The sequence below is a fragment of the Choloepus didactylus genome, chromosome 20 (assembly GCF_015220235.1).
Source record: "Choloepus didactylus isolate mChoDid1 chromosome 20, mChoDid1.pri, whole genome shotgun sequence".
Lineage (NCBI taxonomy): Eukaryota > Metazoa > Chordata > Mammalia > Pilosa > Megalonychidae > Choloepus > Choloepus didactylus.
Window position 1 is genome coordinate 4905897 of NC_051326.1, and position 16330 is coordinate 4922226.

At 45.1% G+C, this 16330-nt stretch overlaps 1 protein-coding gene and 1 long non-coding RNA gene across 5 annotated transcripts in view; one reads left to right on the forward strand and one right to left on the reverse strand.

Annotated features, from left to right (window-relative positions):
• The window catches only part of CYRIA (CYFIP related Rac1 interactor A), a 108430-nt gene extending 107485 nt beyond the window's left edge, over nucleotides 1-945 (reverse strand). For 3 of the 4 annotated variants that reach the window (XM_037813235.1, XM_037813231.1, XM_037813234.1), the window contains exon 1: nucleotides 68-126. The gene's annotated coding sequence lies outside the window, so the exon portion shown is untranslated. Of the gene's footprint in view, nucleotides 1-67; nucleotides 127-790 lie in introns of those variants that run through there. The other variant, XM_037813232.1, reaches the window with a different exon arrangement.
• An 8438-nt stretch (nucleotides 946-9383) lies between these two features.
• On the forward strand, nucleotides 9384-13638 carry LOC119516781. The gene is made up of 3 exons (XR_005213371.1): nucleotides 9384-9417; nucleotides 9539-9635; nucleotides 12556-13638. It is a non-coding gene; the product is annotated as an uncharacterized LOC119516781 (long non-coding RNA).
• Nucleotides 13639-16330: the final 2692 nt, after the last annotated feature.

Genomic DNA, 16330 nt, shown 5'->3' on the forward strand with positions numbered 1-16330 from the left:
GCCCCGCTCTCTGCAGACCCCCGCCTCCCGCGCTCCCCGCGCTCCCCGCGCTCCCCGCCGCGCTCACCCGCAGCCGCCGCCGCCCGCTTCGCCGCTGCGCGAACCGCCGCCACCGCCGTGGCCGCCTCTCCCGGCCGCCGCTGCCGCCTGCCGGCCCCGGAGCCCCGCCCCGCCCCGGCCCGGCCCCGCCCCTCCCAGCCCAGCTCGGCCCCGCCCCTGAGCCCCGCCCCGCCACGGCTCGGCCCCGCCCTTCCCAGCCCCGCCCCGCCCCTGAGCCCCGCCCAGCCATGGCCCGGCCCCGCCCCTCCCAGCCCAGCTCGGCCCCGCCCCGCCCCTGAGCCTGCGCCGTCCCCTGAGCCCGCCCCGCCCCTAAGCCCGCCCCGCACGGCTCGGCCCCGCCCCTCCCAGCCCAGCCCTTTCCCGCCCCGCCCCTGAGCCTGCGCCGTCCCTGAGCCCGCCCCGCCCCCGAGTCCGGCCCCGCCCCGCGGCCCCGCCCCGCCCCGCCCCCGGGTCCGGCCCCGCCCCCCGGCGCGCAGGCCGTCAGTCCAGCTCGCCCGCCCCGCCCCCGGCGCCGGCCCCTGCGGGAGGAGGCCTGGGCCCCTTCTGCGCGCACCGCCGCATTCCTCCAGCCCCCTACTTCCTTCTAGAAAACAGGTGGGGGCGGGGCTAGACGACGTCTCGCGCCCCCGCGCACGGCCACCCTGCGGCTAGCGCGCCCCCCTCAGCCATGCCCGGCCCGGCCCGGCCCGGCCCGCAGCCGCGCCCCGCCCCTCCCGAGGGCCGCGGTTACCTCGTGGGACCCCCAAAATCGTCTTCCCAATGCTTCGTCCGAAAGGCGATTACCCCAAGGAGACTCCCTGCAAAGCACTTTTTAAAGATCCTGTGACGCAGAATGCAAGGGGAAAGTAAGGGTTTTCACCGCCTCAGGGTCATCATCATTGTTTTAGAACATCTGCCCGGGAGCTGGCGTTGGAGAGAGGGAGAGTCAGGAAACCTGCGGTGCGGACAGGCTGTGAGTCACCGCCCCTGTGGGGTCGCTCCTGCGGGCCCCAGCGCCGCTGCTTCCTCAGGAAACGTGGCGCTGCGGCCACGGGAGGGCCTGGGCTGTGAGCACAGGGGAGCAAGGCACCGCGCGCGAGTGTCGGGAGCCGCGGGAGAACCTGCTCAAGTCCCCCACCTCCGAGATTCAGCGTCCGGGTGGCTTGGTGCTGCGCGAGCTTCCCCGGCTCCCGCAGTCTGCACATGGGACGGGTTTCCGTGAACCGCCTAGAACAACGACGGCTCTGGCTTTTGGCGGGAATTCCGGGACAGGCGACAGGAGGACAGAGCAGCTTGTCATGAGCAGGAGGGGTCTTCAGGATCAGAATGAGCATGTCCTGTTCCTCCATCCAGGCTGCCATGCTCTGGTCCAGCCTCTGTTGAACCCTCCAGAGGGTAGCGCTACAGAAAATCATTCTTGCCATGAGCTAAACTACCATACACACACGCACATGGAAATTTCTGATTTGTTCTGTCCGCCTTGAACCTGGCCAGGCTTTGTGAAGAACAGGAAATGCGTCAGATACAGACTCCATCCATCCCCATAGAACATGGCCTGTTCAGACTGTTTATACCCTTCTGTCTTTACTACCCAGCTTACCTTGGTGAGAAGAGACTATTTGGTGGATGACATCTCGCTTCCATGCCTTTAAAGGCGGCCTCTGTTTTCGTAATCAAGGGATACCTGCATGGAATTGCCTCACCCATTATGAAATAACCGGGTTTTCAGTGTGGCATTTAATAATTAGGTATTTCCTAAGAACAATAATCAGATGAAATGGTCTTTCGACTTTATCAGCAATCCTAATAACAAGCTTGCAGGTTACTACAACAAAGATTACAGTGAAATCCAACTGTCCTTCGGGGGACAGGTAAGTGGGGGTTGAATATTAGATGGTTTTCATTCACAATATTCAGCTTGCTAAAATGAACCTTAATATAGTAATTAAACTAAATTTAAATGGGACTGTCCTAGTTTCGAGGACATCCTCTCCAGGTATTTACCTTTTAAAGAGATTTATTGGGCACTGACAAGGAGCCAAACAGTGTACTGAATGATGGGGTAAGGACATGTGTCCTGGCCTCAAGGAGGGCCCAGACAGGCTGGCAGCCCAGTCAAGGACAAAGCACAATAGAAACAGGCTAAAACAGGGGCATTTGCTCTGTGGGCCCAGAAAAAGCAGGAATTCATTCGGTTGGGGGAAACGGAGACCACATTCTTGAAGAGAATAGCTCTTACACAGATCCCTGTGGGATGAGCCGGCTTTGATGGGCAGAAAATGGGGTCAGGTGCATTCCAGGGGGAGGGAAAAGGGGAGATGCTGGTGGGAGTCGGCCCATGCGGCCGCGCAACGTGAGGCTGGAGAGCGGCGAGGCAGGCCATCCACCTGAGCAGGCAGGACTCCATCCCAGGGGCTCTCAGGATCTGGGTGGCCATGACCAGCCGCTAGTCAAGTAGACGTGATGGGTCCTTGGGGACGGCACATGGAGAAGGAAAAGGTGGCAGCGGCAAGGGTGCTAAGGAGAAAACCACCAGCATTGCCCAGGGGCTTTGCACTGCCCTCCAAAGCTCTGCTCCCTCGTATTTGAAAACTCACTCCCTGGAAAATCCCTAGCACTGGGAGCAGAGTTGGCACATGCAGGTGCCCAGTAATAGTTACTGAATGAATGACAGGGTTGCAGAAGGTGGACATCCTCCCTGGAGACAAGGCCACAAGATCTAACCCCGTGCAGGGTTCCTTTCCATCCCAGGACAGATGGCTCATTCCCTCTTAGTCTCTCCACAAATTACAATTCCCTTTCTCAGTGTGACTCCCTTGTTCTTTCTGCTTCTGAGCCTTTGCTGTTTTCTCCACCTGGGATGACTTTTTCTCCTCTGTCTCCAGCTGTGAAAGATCTACTCCTTCTAATGCTAATGAGGCATTGGTGATGGAGGAGTAAGGGCTCAGACTCCTTTCTCTCCTCTGAAATCTACGAAACTGACAGTCTGAACCACTAACCCCTCTGCAGAATCTCCTGCTGCCTTCGTTTACCACTTGCGTTGGTAACTTTTCACATATGCAAGTTTGTTGTGGATGGGTGCCTTTTCCAAGATACAGATAGAGCCCTCACTACATCTGGAGTGAAAGCTGAGCATGTATCTTGTTTTCGCCACTTACCAGCTGTGTGAACTAAGTTATATAATCCTTTGGCGTTTGGCTTTTCTCTTCTATAAAATGGGAGTAATAAAACTCCTTCAAAAGGTTGACGTGAAAGCTAATGTAAAATGCTTCATAGCTGTGAAAGAAAAGCTGTGTAAAATGTATGTGTGCATGGGTGTGTGTTGTCCCACAGAGCCTTGAATACTGCTGGGTATACAGTAAGTGCTCACTTCAAATTCCTGGTTGAGGAGCTGATTCACAGATGAGGTGGAGTCCAGCAGGGATGCTGTATCATGGAGTCCTATAGTGCCTGCTACCCTACAAGGAAGGACTCTTTATTTTTCTCTCCTGGTTCACTTACCTCACGGCAGGAATTAGGGAGAGCTTCCCCTCGGATGCTCCTATAACAGCTTCTAAGGGTGATGGGTTTTCTGGCCAAGTACTGGCCAAGGGCCCCTTTCTGTAACCAGTGGTTTCTACGGAAACATGGCCCAGACTTCAGAGGGAGCATAATAGATTTGATTATGAACATTGAGCCAATTTTCACAGCTGATGCTGCACCCTTCCTTGTCGCAGAAATCGCAACCCCAACTATATAGAGAAACTTGGAATGGCTGGAAATCCTTGGCTGTGTAGGAGCAGAGGACTTAAGAGTCTGACTTCGTTCCTTTCAGAAGAAGGAGCCTGTCCGCCTCTTAGCCCTGCCTGCCTTTGCTGGGCTTCCCCTGCCTTGAATAACCTTCCCTTCTGGTTCCCTCATGGAGCTCATTGTTGTAAAACCCAGCACAGAAACAGCCTCCACCTCTCCAAGGCAGAATCGGGTGCTCTTCCTGGTTTGCTTTAGCAGCATTTCATTCTCACCTGTACAGTAGCACTCGCCAGGCTGTGTTGAGAGCTTGCGCTTGTATGCGTGCCTCTCGACGAGAACATGAACTCCTTGAAGACAGTGTCTGTGTTTTACTGCCCTTTGGATCTCCTCGGTACCTTGAAGAACATCAAGTACATAAAACATTAAGGCTGAATAAATGCCGACTGAATGAGAGAACCATTCAGTCCAGTCTTGCTTCTCTTTAGGGATTTCCCCAACAATTTATTAACTTACATTAATAAGGCAGCAAGGATGTCTCTGGTTTTTTTTTTTTGTTTGTTTGTTTGTTTTTTTTTTGGTTATCTGAGGAGAGCCCTGAACTTTGGGCTCAGGGAACATTCCATATAAAATAGATCTCTCGTATGTGGCATAATACAGATGCTGGCTTCCAAGATTGATAAAGGATTATAAACACCACACCCGCCTCTCCCAAGAAGAAACTATGGAACAATAAATTCTTAGAATCTGGAAAAAATAGAACTAAATGATGACCAACAATGGAGAAAAAATTCATAGCCCAGACACAGAAAGTGGACCCTGCAGATGAAATACTGATTGGTAATAGGAAAGGAAAGTGGACGCCCTAAGGCAGGGGCATCAGGGGGACAGCACCAGAGCCTTGCAATAAGGTCAGGATTGAAACCGGACCCCTCCCTCCCTGCCCCCACCCAGACAGCAGAATGCCTTTGGGTAGATTATCCCACCTCGCTCAGCACTGGGGCTCCCACATAGGAAATGGTGATGTAAGGACTCACCTGGCAGGGTTGTTGAGGCAGCTGACATTTATGGAGTGCTCACTGTGCCCCAGAGAGAAACGAGAATGAGACAAGGAACCAGAACCCAGCACGGTGCCTGGCCCAACCCAGATACCAGATTTCTAGGGCGATTACAATTATTTGCACCAATACATTTATTTCTGCTCTCATTACCTCCCTCCCTCTCCTCTCTCTTTCTCTCCCCAGTTTGCAAAGTTTTGATTCCTGGTTTCTATTCTCTTCTAAGTCCGGGCAGGTCCTTTGATACATTTTTCATAAGTCAGTTGATCCCAATCTTAGCCTGGCAAGGTAAATTCAGAAATTGTTGATTGCATCAATTTTCAGCACTTTTGATAGAATGAGTCAGACCCTCTAGAGGACTCAACTTCCCCTATCGCAAAGCTCTGACAGTCTCCAAAATCACCACCAACAAAGTAATGCCACGTACGTAGGGGCCTTTTAGCAAAGGCTCAGCACGTTTTGCAGGCCTACCCTAGTCATCTAAGCAGTGTCACAATGAGGCAAGTAGAGGGCACTTTTGACTGTACCCATTTTATAGTCTGGGAAAGTAAGGCTTGATGTAACTTGTTCAATCATCCTCCAAGTCAAAGCAACAGTCAAGAAAATAAAATACAGATGTCATGACTCATGGTTTAGGATCAAGCCTTGAATTCCTTGGATAGTCAAGTTTTCTTTTCCTTTATAAATAGTCTCTTTGCTTTTCAGGAAAGATAAAAGTGAGCAAGTAGACAGTTTTGATTCAGACATAAGCCAGAAGTCTCTCTTTTTACAGGAAGTTCTATCTATCACAGATTTGGTCCAATTTAGGGAGCCGAACAACACAATTTGGGTACCAAGAAAAAGTTAAAAAGTCCCACAAGAAAGAATGGTTGACTCTCCACAGCTTCTTTACAAGCCCTGCTAATTGTATATGAATGCTTCATGTTTAAACGCTCTATAACTACTATGTGTGAAAACCACATAAATGGCAACTTTAATGGTTTCCAAACTTTAACCACTTGAGAAATGCTTTAGAATAGTGATGCTAGTGGAAACTTTGCTATATTAAGAACCCATGTTTATTGAGCGACTGCAAGAAGGAGTGAAGCTGTGAAACACACAACCAGGTGAATGGATCCTGTACACAGTATTTGAGTGAAGTACACCAGAAATAAAGGCAAACACTTTAATGCCTCACCAATATGGACTAACTACAATGTGTAAACTCAGAATTGAATCTTAGAACATAGCCTAACATGGACATAATTATTGTAATAGTCCCTAGATTGTAAGCTTTTACAGCAGTTAGCTCTATCCCTGAATTGTAATGCCTATCTCTAAACTTTGAGATGCTGATCCCTTAGTGTATAACCTGATTGGTCTCTGGAACAATGCGTATCTGTGAGATACCTGAAACTCAGAGCTAGAGCTCGGCAGATATGAATGTCAGTATTAGTGCATACAGCCACTGTTTAAAAAAAAAAAAAGGCTGAAAAAGAGCCCAGACTTCAATTAGTGATATGAATGAAGCAGGTCTGGTTAAGACCAGGGCAAGCCAGGCCAAAGGGTAAAGGTTGAAACTGATTGTGTTTTAAAACTTCAACTTCCATATGAGACCAAGGGAAGAGATATGTATTTGGTACAGGATCTAAATTTTCTAAACGGTACAACTCTACAGTCGATTTGTTCAGACACCACAATTGCATGGAACTTGGAATAGGAAGTGAGATACGGTAGGTTAGTATAGGCTGGAGTGAAATAGTGACACATCCCAGAGTAATGTAGGCAGATAATAAAAAATATATTTACAGCCTCCCCCTCCCTAGCCCTGAGGATCTAGGGGAAGGTGCGGAAGTGTTGGACATCCTCACCTGGACTGGTGCTGATGTTGTCACAAACATTGGGACTGGCAGTTTGATGTGCTGAGCCCTCGATCATGGGACATGCCCTTATGGGGCTCGTTGCTGCAAGGGAGAGGCTAAACTTGCATATAATTGTGCCTGAGAGTCTCCCCCTGAGTGCCTCTTTGTTGCTCAGACGTGGCCCTCTCTCTCTCTAACTGAGCCATCTCGGCAGGTGAACTCGCTGCCCTCCCCCCTACGTGGGACCCGACTCCCAGGGTTGTAAATCTCCCTGGCAATGCAGAATATGACTCCGGGGATGAATCTGGACCCGGCATCTCGTGGGACTGAGAGTATCTTCTTGACCAAAAGGGGGATGCAGAATGAGATGAAATAGTTTCAGTGGCTGAGAGATTTCAAATGGAGTCGAGAGGTCGCTCTGGTGGACATTCTTATGCACTATATAGATAACACCTCTTAGGCTTTAATGTATTGGAATAGCTAGAAGTAAATACCTGAAACTACCAAACTCCAACCCAGCAGTCTGGACTCCTGAAGACAATTATATAATGTAGATTACAAGGGGTGACAGTGTGATTGTGAAGACCTTGTGGATCACACCCCCTTTATCTAGTGTATGGATGAATGGAGGAATGGGGATAAAAACTAAAGGACAAATGGGGTGGGATGGGGGGATGATTTGGGTGTTCTTTTTTCACTTTTATTTTTTATTCTTGTTCTGGTTCTTTCTGATGTAAGGAAAATGTTCAGAGATAGATTGTGGTGATGAACGCATAACTATGTTATCATACTGTGGGCAGTGGATTGTATACCATGGATGATTGTATGGTGTGTGAATGTATTTCAATAAAACTGAATTTAATAAAAAAAAAAAAAAAGAACCCATGTTTATCTCCTGTTTATCCTTCCCTCAGCCACTGCACAGATCAACCCCGTATCAGCTGCCATCCGAATTATTTCAGCAGCTTGCTAATTGGTCTCTTTGGTTTCATGTTGAGCCCAACTAATTGCCACCTTGCAGTTCAAGGGATCTTTCTAGAAGAGATACCTGGCCAGCGCAGTCCCCTTGGTCAAGCCCGTCAGTGGACGCCCCAGCTCGGGGAGAAAGGCTGGCATTCTTCAGGATCCTACGGCGGCTCATCGTCTGCCCTTCGCTTGTCCTTTCAGCTGCATTTCTAAAGTCAGCATTCCTGAACTCAGAATTCTGCGCCCCGCTTCCCTGCCTTTGGCCCTGCGCTTCCTTCTTCCTGGAATGCCTTCCTCGCCATCGTCAAATGGTCAAATCCCAAATTACCCTTCCACGCAGCTCAGATACCTTCCAAAGAATTCTTTCCTGAACTCTGTGATCCCTGGAAGCCATCGCCCCAGGCCGTGTGACTCACGCCCTCTATCTCACAGTTTTGTTTCTTTTTAAATTTATATATGTATATGTTTCTGCCCCACACTCATTGAGCTCCTAGAATTTAGGAATCACACATATATTCTTTTCTCACATCTGTGTTTCTCACCTCTAATGTGCACTTAATAAATATCCACTTAGTTGATCTGAGTTGAATTGAACCAAACTCCCAAGATCCAGAGATTAGAGAAATTGCCCTTTCAAATTATTTCTGAAAAAATAAAGTATATTAGAATCCTTTTTGATAGAAGAGAGATGGGGGGGGTACAATTTTTTTTTTTGATGAACAAAACAAAACTCCCACCATGTGTTTTTCTAGTTGTATGATCTTAAAATAAAATGCACATTAGTGATTATTAATCAAATCCAACAAATAGTTCTTAGCTTCTGATGTCTAAACATTTCTTTTCCTCACATGCCAACACCTCTCCCTTTTTTTCTTTTAAGTATCTAAGACTCTTTTTGTTCTTTCTGGGACATTTGCCTGAGAGGCTAAGGCAAGCTATAAATAATAGTCATCATAATTACAAGAAATATTATTTACACAGACTATTTTTAGAGCTGAAGATGAAATCACAAGCATGCCGATTACCAGCCGGCCAGAGCAGCAGTGGTTTCTTGAGGAGCATCTTGGGCTCTTGGATATTTCACCTGTTTCGTTCGTGTCACTCGTGGGGCCTGGCTGCTAAGACGGCAGCTGCTTCACCTGATAAACTCCATCAAACTGCTTCCCCTCTGCTAGTGGGAGAGGAAATGGAAGATCTTAAAAATTTGGTGATTTTCATGTTTTTATACATAAATTCCATTATTTTTCTGATTTCCACATTTCATCTATAGCTAGGATTCAACAAAGCTATTCAATATGCTTTATTTTTGAAGAAAGAGATGTACCATTAACTGTTTAAACCTATTTAAGCATTTTTAAGCAGAAGGGATCTTAAAGATAATTGAACTAAATTTATACATTTGACCAGTGGGGAAACTAAAGAAGTCCAAAGAGGGAAAGTAAAAAATTTCCCAAGTCATATGGCAATTAAATGACAGAGCTGGTATTCAAAAGGCAATGTGCTAGTTCCAAGCTAGTTCTTGTTTGTCTTCCTGATGCTGAACAAATACTCACCCCACCTTCTTCTCCGAGCACAGTAGTTCTCAGCTCATTGCCTATCTAGCGTGCTAGTCCTGTCTACATGAATTCTCCAGTGACGTCCCCCCACCATTTCTCACAGGTCCCTAAACTCTTCTGCTGGCTGCATTGAGCTCTGCCTCTGAGAGGGTAAGTATAGGGAGAAGAATGCCAGACCAACTGGGAGGAGAAGAATCTGTGACTGTCCCGCAGAGCAGGTGGAGTTAACAGGTGGGAAAAGCTTGTAGTCCCAGGGCCTGGGTTCCAGAAATGACTCTGCTTTATAATTTTCCCATGATTTGGGGCAAGTTAGCAAGGGTCTCCTGTCTCGATGTTTTCGTTTGCTTATTAGGGATAATAAATGCTTGCCCTGACTGCCTTATGGGAATTTGGGGAGAAGCAAATGAAATGGCAGGTGCTAGAAGACTTGAACAGCTAAACACAAAAAGGTTAGTTCATGTAGCCTCAAAAACACAGCAAACTATTTTATTTCTTTTATGGCCAAAGTGACATCCATGCTAATTTTATGCTAATTTCCTGCAGGGAGTCAGGGTTTCTTGGGCCCTTATTTTTCTACTATCCAGTACCACTGAAGTTTGAAAGAATTTTGTACTTTAGTATATTTAAGAAATTATTTAGTACTTACTATATGCCAGGCATTCTGCTAAGTGCTAGGGTATAAGAGAAAAGGATCTAATTATTTTCCTGCAAGGGAAACCATTTGTTTTCCCTTCCCTTTCCCCCTTTGTTTCCTTATACCTCTTCTAACATAGTTCAAGCTCCCTTATGTGTTTGGTTTTTTTAATTAATATAGGCAGAACTTATGTATACATGATATTATGTCTTTCCCTCTATGGACACAGCCTATCACTTTATTGCTCTTCTTTTAAACCACAAATAATTTTTGGTAATATTGTTTGTAATTCTGTCACTTGTTTTCTTTAGATTTATTTTAGGTATTTTATAGTTGTTACTGCTATTGTGCATGGGATCTATTTGTTATCAAAGATGCAGGCTTTCTAATTACTTTTTTCCAAAATGCAAATGAAGCTATTGATTTTTGTATTTTGATCTCATTTCCAGCAGCCCTGATGAAATTCTTTATATATAAAGGATTCATTCTTAATTCTAAGTTTTTGTCTTTAGATTCACTTGTTTTGCTCTCTAGATCAGAGGTTGGAAAACTATGGCCTGTGGCCTGTGGATTAAATCTGGTTCACCAACTTTATTTGTAAAGTTTTATTGGAACACAGTCACATTCATTTTTTGTATATCATCTGTAGCTGCTTTCATACTTCAATGGCAGAGTTGAGAAGTTGCAACAGGGACCAAAGTATTTACTCGCTGGCCCTTTGCAGAAAAAAACTGCCAACCCCTGACGTACGCACTCACATCAATTGCAGCCAAGAGTGGTTGTGATTAACAATTTCACAGCATTTAGCTTCATATTTCTTTTTCTTATTGTATTGCATGGGCTAAGACCATTAGGAAAATGTTGAATGGTGGTACATAAATTGGGAATCCTTGATCCATTCCTGAGTAGAATTGGAATGCTTTTAAATTTTCAGCATTAATTTTTGTGGTTCAATCAGTTCTTGATACCATACTTTATCAAAGTAAGAGCATCTTCTATTCCTTGTTTCCTAAGGGTCTTTCTTATTCATGATAGTAAATTCTATCTAATGCTTTTTCTACATCTCCTATAGGGTTTCTCTTTTAATCCCTTTAATGTGACAAAATATACCGGTAGATTTTCTGTTTTGAACTGCTTTTGAAATCTTGACAGAAAACTTAATTGAAACTGCAGATTTGAAGTGCTTGCATTTTTATTTAAGATTTTTGCATCTATGTTTATAAATAATATTGATATAAATTTTCTTTTCTTCTACTGTCTTTGTGTATCAAAATTATAATAATCACAGAAAATTATTCTGGCATCTTTCCCTTTTTCTGTTCCTAGAAACAGTTTTTTTTCCCCTTAATAAGAATAAGATAGAGATTATCTGTTTCTTAAAAGTAAAACTCACTTGTGAAACCATTTAAGTGAGATGTCCCCTCAGCAAGGGGCAATTTTTAATTATCTATTCAATTTCTTGAATGTTATCAATGTATTCAGAGTTGCAATTTTCTGTGAGTCAATTTTGGTATTTTATATTCCTCAAGAAAATAATTTTATCTAAAGTTCAAATATATTGACATAAAATTTTGCAATGCATTATCATGTATTTTAAAAGTTTCTAGTCTCTCTATAATTACTTTATACATATTTCTAAAAATTTTAACTTATACATATTATTTCTAAAAATATACTTGATATTTTCCTTTTTTCTTTCTGGTCTTCCTTAGTCATGGTAGGGTTTATGTATTTTGTTAATCATTCTAGAAAGTAAGCTTTTGATTTTACTGATAATCATGAATGAATTTCTGTGTGTTTGTTTCCTTTATTTATATTTCAGTTATTAAGAATTGAGCTTCTCATACTCCATGGTTCCTATGTTTCATTTTCAATTTTATTAATTTAACTCTCATCATTTTTATTTCTTATTTCCTACTTTTTGGGAATGTATTATGCTTTTCTTTTACTAGTTCTTGAATAGGAATATTAGCTCACTTTTATTTTGTCTTTTTAAATTTCTGAGTACATGGATTTTATACTACAAGTTATTCTCTAATTTCTGCTTGAGCTACATCCCAGAATTTGTGACATGTGAGTAACCTAAAAGTTGTGCTATGTGGATTTTCATTGCTAATTGGATCCTAAATGTTTGTAGTTTCCAGTTGCCTTTTTTTACAATGATTGTGTATGTAGTGTATAACTTTGAACTTTCTAAAATTATTTTTGTATATTTTATTTTTTCTTGCATTGTGGTCAAAGAACACATTTCATTTGTGTCTTGATACGTTTAATGGCTCCAGTGTGTTTGAAAGAATGTATGGTCTCCATGTCTGGGATGTCATAAGGTTTTTTAATTGAACATATATTTCTAAAATTTGTTTTCTTCTATTGACCTTTTTTTTTTTACTTTGTGATTTGTATTTACTCTTTTACTTTTGCAAACATTTAAAAATATTTATTTTTAGAGTCTTTTAAAAGTTATACTACTATGTCTAGGGTTATTTGCTTTTCCTCATGATTGTTCCCCCTGGTCATTCATCTTCTTATATGGTTTATAATTTTGGCTCTGAGCTCGGTGTCAGTGAGGCTATTCTCCATGGGAAACCTGTGTGACTTGCTTTGGGTGGGGGCTTCCGGTTTGTTTCTGGAAAACTTGATGGGTTTAACTGCTCTGCACCGATGTTTAGGCTAATGGATTTCTATGGATTTCTGAACTACTCAAGTAGCTTAAATTTGAGTCTGGTTTCTTATAGGTGTGTCTGTCCACAGCCCCAGGATGGGGAGCTTCATTGCAGATTTCTCAGAGTGGGGGGGCAGAGATATTCTGACTAATGGCAACGCTGGCGGCTGCAGAAGCTTCTCGGGCCACTCGGTTTCAGAACCCACCCACACGGGGCTGCTGGCTGCGTTCCATCCTCGGCTGAAAGCCTAGTTCCCCCGCTTAAGGCTTCTAACAGGTTGCAATTCCCCTATAACACTTTTCGGTTTTAACTCTCACTCTTTTGAGTTCCCTCTTATTTTCTCAATTTGAGAACTTTTCCTCCTTGGCCTCAAGTTGGACTATGTTTTTTACATTTGCTGGTTGCTGGTTTTCCCATTGTTCGTCCATGATTTCTATGGTGTTTTGAATAAGGGTGGCATCTTCCACATCACCTCTGTCTGCCCTGCTCTCCGGAGGGCAGCAAGCACGTGCGTCCCGAAGGAACCTGTAAAACCTCAGCAGAAAAGAATGGCTCTCGGGCAGGCTGGGCCCTCCATAGGTACATGGGTGACGCTGGGCTGAGCTGGCTTATTTTCGGCTCTCAGATCATTCTACATGACGCTTCAATGTGGAAAAGTGAGCCCTGCTTGGCAACCCGACTGACACTTCCACTCCACTGCCTCTCTTTTGACTGCTGACGGCACTGAGCGCCTGCCCGAGCCTCCCGGATCAGCTCGGCTCCGATTCCCAGCTGGAACGGGCTTCTCAGCCACCCATGTGGAAGGCTCCGTCCATCCCCACGGCAGACACGGCGTCCCCGCTTCGAGCTGTTGCCGCTGGAACACCCAAATATCCACGTGTTCAGAATCAATGTCCTCTTTCTCACCACTTGGTCGGTGGCTGGACTTAATCACTTTAACTAGAATACGAGATTGAAGTTAAAGGTATATGAAGATGTAAAAGACTTACAAAAATTATCAGAGATGTTGTGGGTTTACGGACCAATCATGCATAAAATACAGGATTCCCATACACCACCCCTGGCACTGGTGTGGGACAGTTGCTGTAATTGATGATAGCACTTTTTAATAATTGTACTTTTTTTATGCAATTTATTCCGATATATTCACACATCATACACGTACTGTTTTTTTTTAACAGCAATTACCTTTGTTACAATTGAAGAAAAATTATTAAAATAGTCCTATCGTTCATAGTTTACTTTAGGTGTATGTTTTCCCATATACCACCCTAGTATTAACACCTTGTACTAGGGTTATGTGTTTGTTAAAATTCATGAAAGAACATTCTTATATTTGTATTATTAACTATCATCCATTGCCTATGATAGGGTTCCCTGTGTTATATACAGTCCAGTTTTAGCTTTTGATTTTTATTCTGGTCTTTTATTTTCTGTCTCAAAATTCACAACTTTGAAAAAAATTGTCACTATAGTTTGATGATCTCAGGATTTTGAGGAACTGCCTCCCTTAGCCCACATTTTACAAATTTGTTTAAAGAAAATTATGCAAACCCTGAGGTTACTAAGTAATGAAAATAACACTGTGAGCTCATTAGTTTCTAATATAATTTTTCTCTTTTTTTCCCAATCAGGGAAGCTTTTTCAAATGATTTATTTCAGAGGCTGCAGAGAAGGAATTATGATTAGTTTCCTCATGGCTATTATCAACCATCAGAGACAAATTCAGCTACTTTGCAATTTTCAAAGGAGTTCAGAGATTACTTTGCTAATGTCTATTCAGTACATTTTCTATTTGGGGAATTGAAAATTTGAGTGTGGTTGCCGAGAAATGACGGGGAAAGCTTAAATCGCAATATGGTGGTGTTGCTCCATCTGCAGAACTTCTCTGAAGTTGTTTGTACTAAATGTGAGAATGTGAGTAAGGCCTGTGGCCTAGTCCCCTAGAGCTGCACACTTAACCTAAATGAAGGCTTCTGGGAAAAATCACTATTGTCACCAAAAAAGCATTTATCAGGTGGCCATCTGTGCACAGTCCTTTACGATGGCTGAGAATAAACACAAGTTCAGTAAGAGAGAGTACAAATATGTTGATGCTATTAAAGATAAACAGGGGTGATTATGTTACTCAGAAGACACACAGACACCTGAACAGGTAAATAATTTACAAGAAGAACAGGTGCACTGAAATTCCATATGGGCACTGGGGGTGTGATGGGAAGAGCTGATATGGGAGTCCGGAGACCTGTGTTTCAAGCCTGACTTGATAGCACTTGACTGAGGGAACTTGGGAATCCCCAGCCTCCCTGGGCTTCAATTTCCTCACGTGAAGTTAGACAAAATCAGGAAATTAGAAAGTCAGACAAAATTTATTCACCAAAAAGTCAAATCAATTTACTTTACATATGAGCAGTAGAATACGAGCCCCTACCTCCAAAAACAGTCTTTTCAAGAAAAAAACAGAGTCCCAAGTGAAGTGTCTGAAACCGTGGCAATGGTGGCGTATCTGGCTTATGTCGCTGGAAAGCTGTGGAGCTAGAAGTTGGAGAAGTTTGGGTTCGGGAGGTGAGGCCTCCAGAGGGGGATCCCGGGGAAGGTGTCTGTAAAGACACTCTGTTCCTATGAACAGTAGGAGAAGTAATGCGGATTGGATGATGACATGAACGAAGGCCCAAAGGGAGAACGTCTGGAGCTCAGGTGGGGCTGTGGTAAGCTAGAATCCACCTCAGTCCACCTCAGGGTCTGAGCCTGAGGATGGGGCTGCGGGGAGAGAGGGAAACGGGCTCTCCAGGGTGGCCCTGGGGGACAGCATCTTGGCTAGAGACGGTGATTCTGGGGTGTCCTGGTCCTGAAACTGCACTGACGTGCGATGTGACCTTGGGCAGTTCATTCACACATTTCTGGCCCAGGAATTCCACAAGGCCCTTTTTACTTCTACAAGTATTTACTTTTGAGAACTTCCTGTTAAAGCTGAAAGCTGGGGAGAGACAGTGTCGTCAGGAGTGACAGGACTCGTTCAGCATTTGCAGCCGGGGTGCACGCCTTTCGCTGAGGCTGATGGGTTTAATGAGAAGGGCTGGTGTGCAGAGGCGCTGCGTACCCTTGAACCCAGGTCTGAGAATTGCTGCTGGCAGCAGCCGGAGGATCCAAAGCCGGGGAGCAGCCATGGCTGGGAGACGCTGCGGTGCCTGAGCTGGCAGGATGGGGACAGTCAGGGCGGGTTCTGGTGAGCACCTGACAGGAGAACAGAACCACCAGCCAGGACCTCACGGTAGGGGCAAGCGGGGCGGACAATGGGGCTCTTCCTGGACGGGGGAGAGAGACTCCACCAGGGCCACCGCTACCCAGGGACCACGAGCTCTTCTGTCCCTGCCAAGTTCCCTGGGAGGTGGGACACGAGCACAGGCTTATGATTCAACTCTGCCCACTTTTGCAGATGCTGTGAAAGCAGTTTGGGGCATTGCTGTGTGGGCATGGATGTGGGTGCCTGGCCCTGGCCATCCAGGGCCCTGCAGCAGGACAGCGTCCCCAGAGCCAGCCAGAGCACACGGCCCAGGGGCAAGGCCCAAACCCGAGAGAGGAGCAGGCTGTTTCAATACTGCCAATTTGGTGTGTCCCTTTGAACCTCCTTCCTGATGCCAACCCCCCACCCCAAACATTCCCTGAGGGCTCAGGAATGAGTGGTCTTCAGGGAGACAAGAAACGGAAGGACAGGCCATTCCTCAGTCAGGAAAATAACTTAAAATCCAATGGCTTTTGAAATAGCCATGTTACAGCCACCACATTAATACTCTCGGAAATCTCAAGAACCGCTTCACCATCGTCAGGACAACAAACAGCAGAGCCA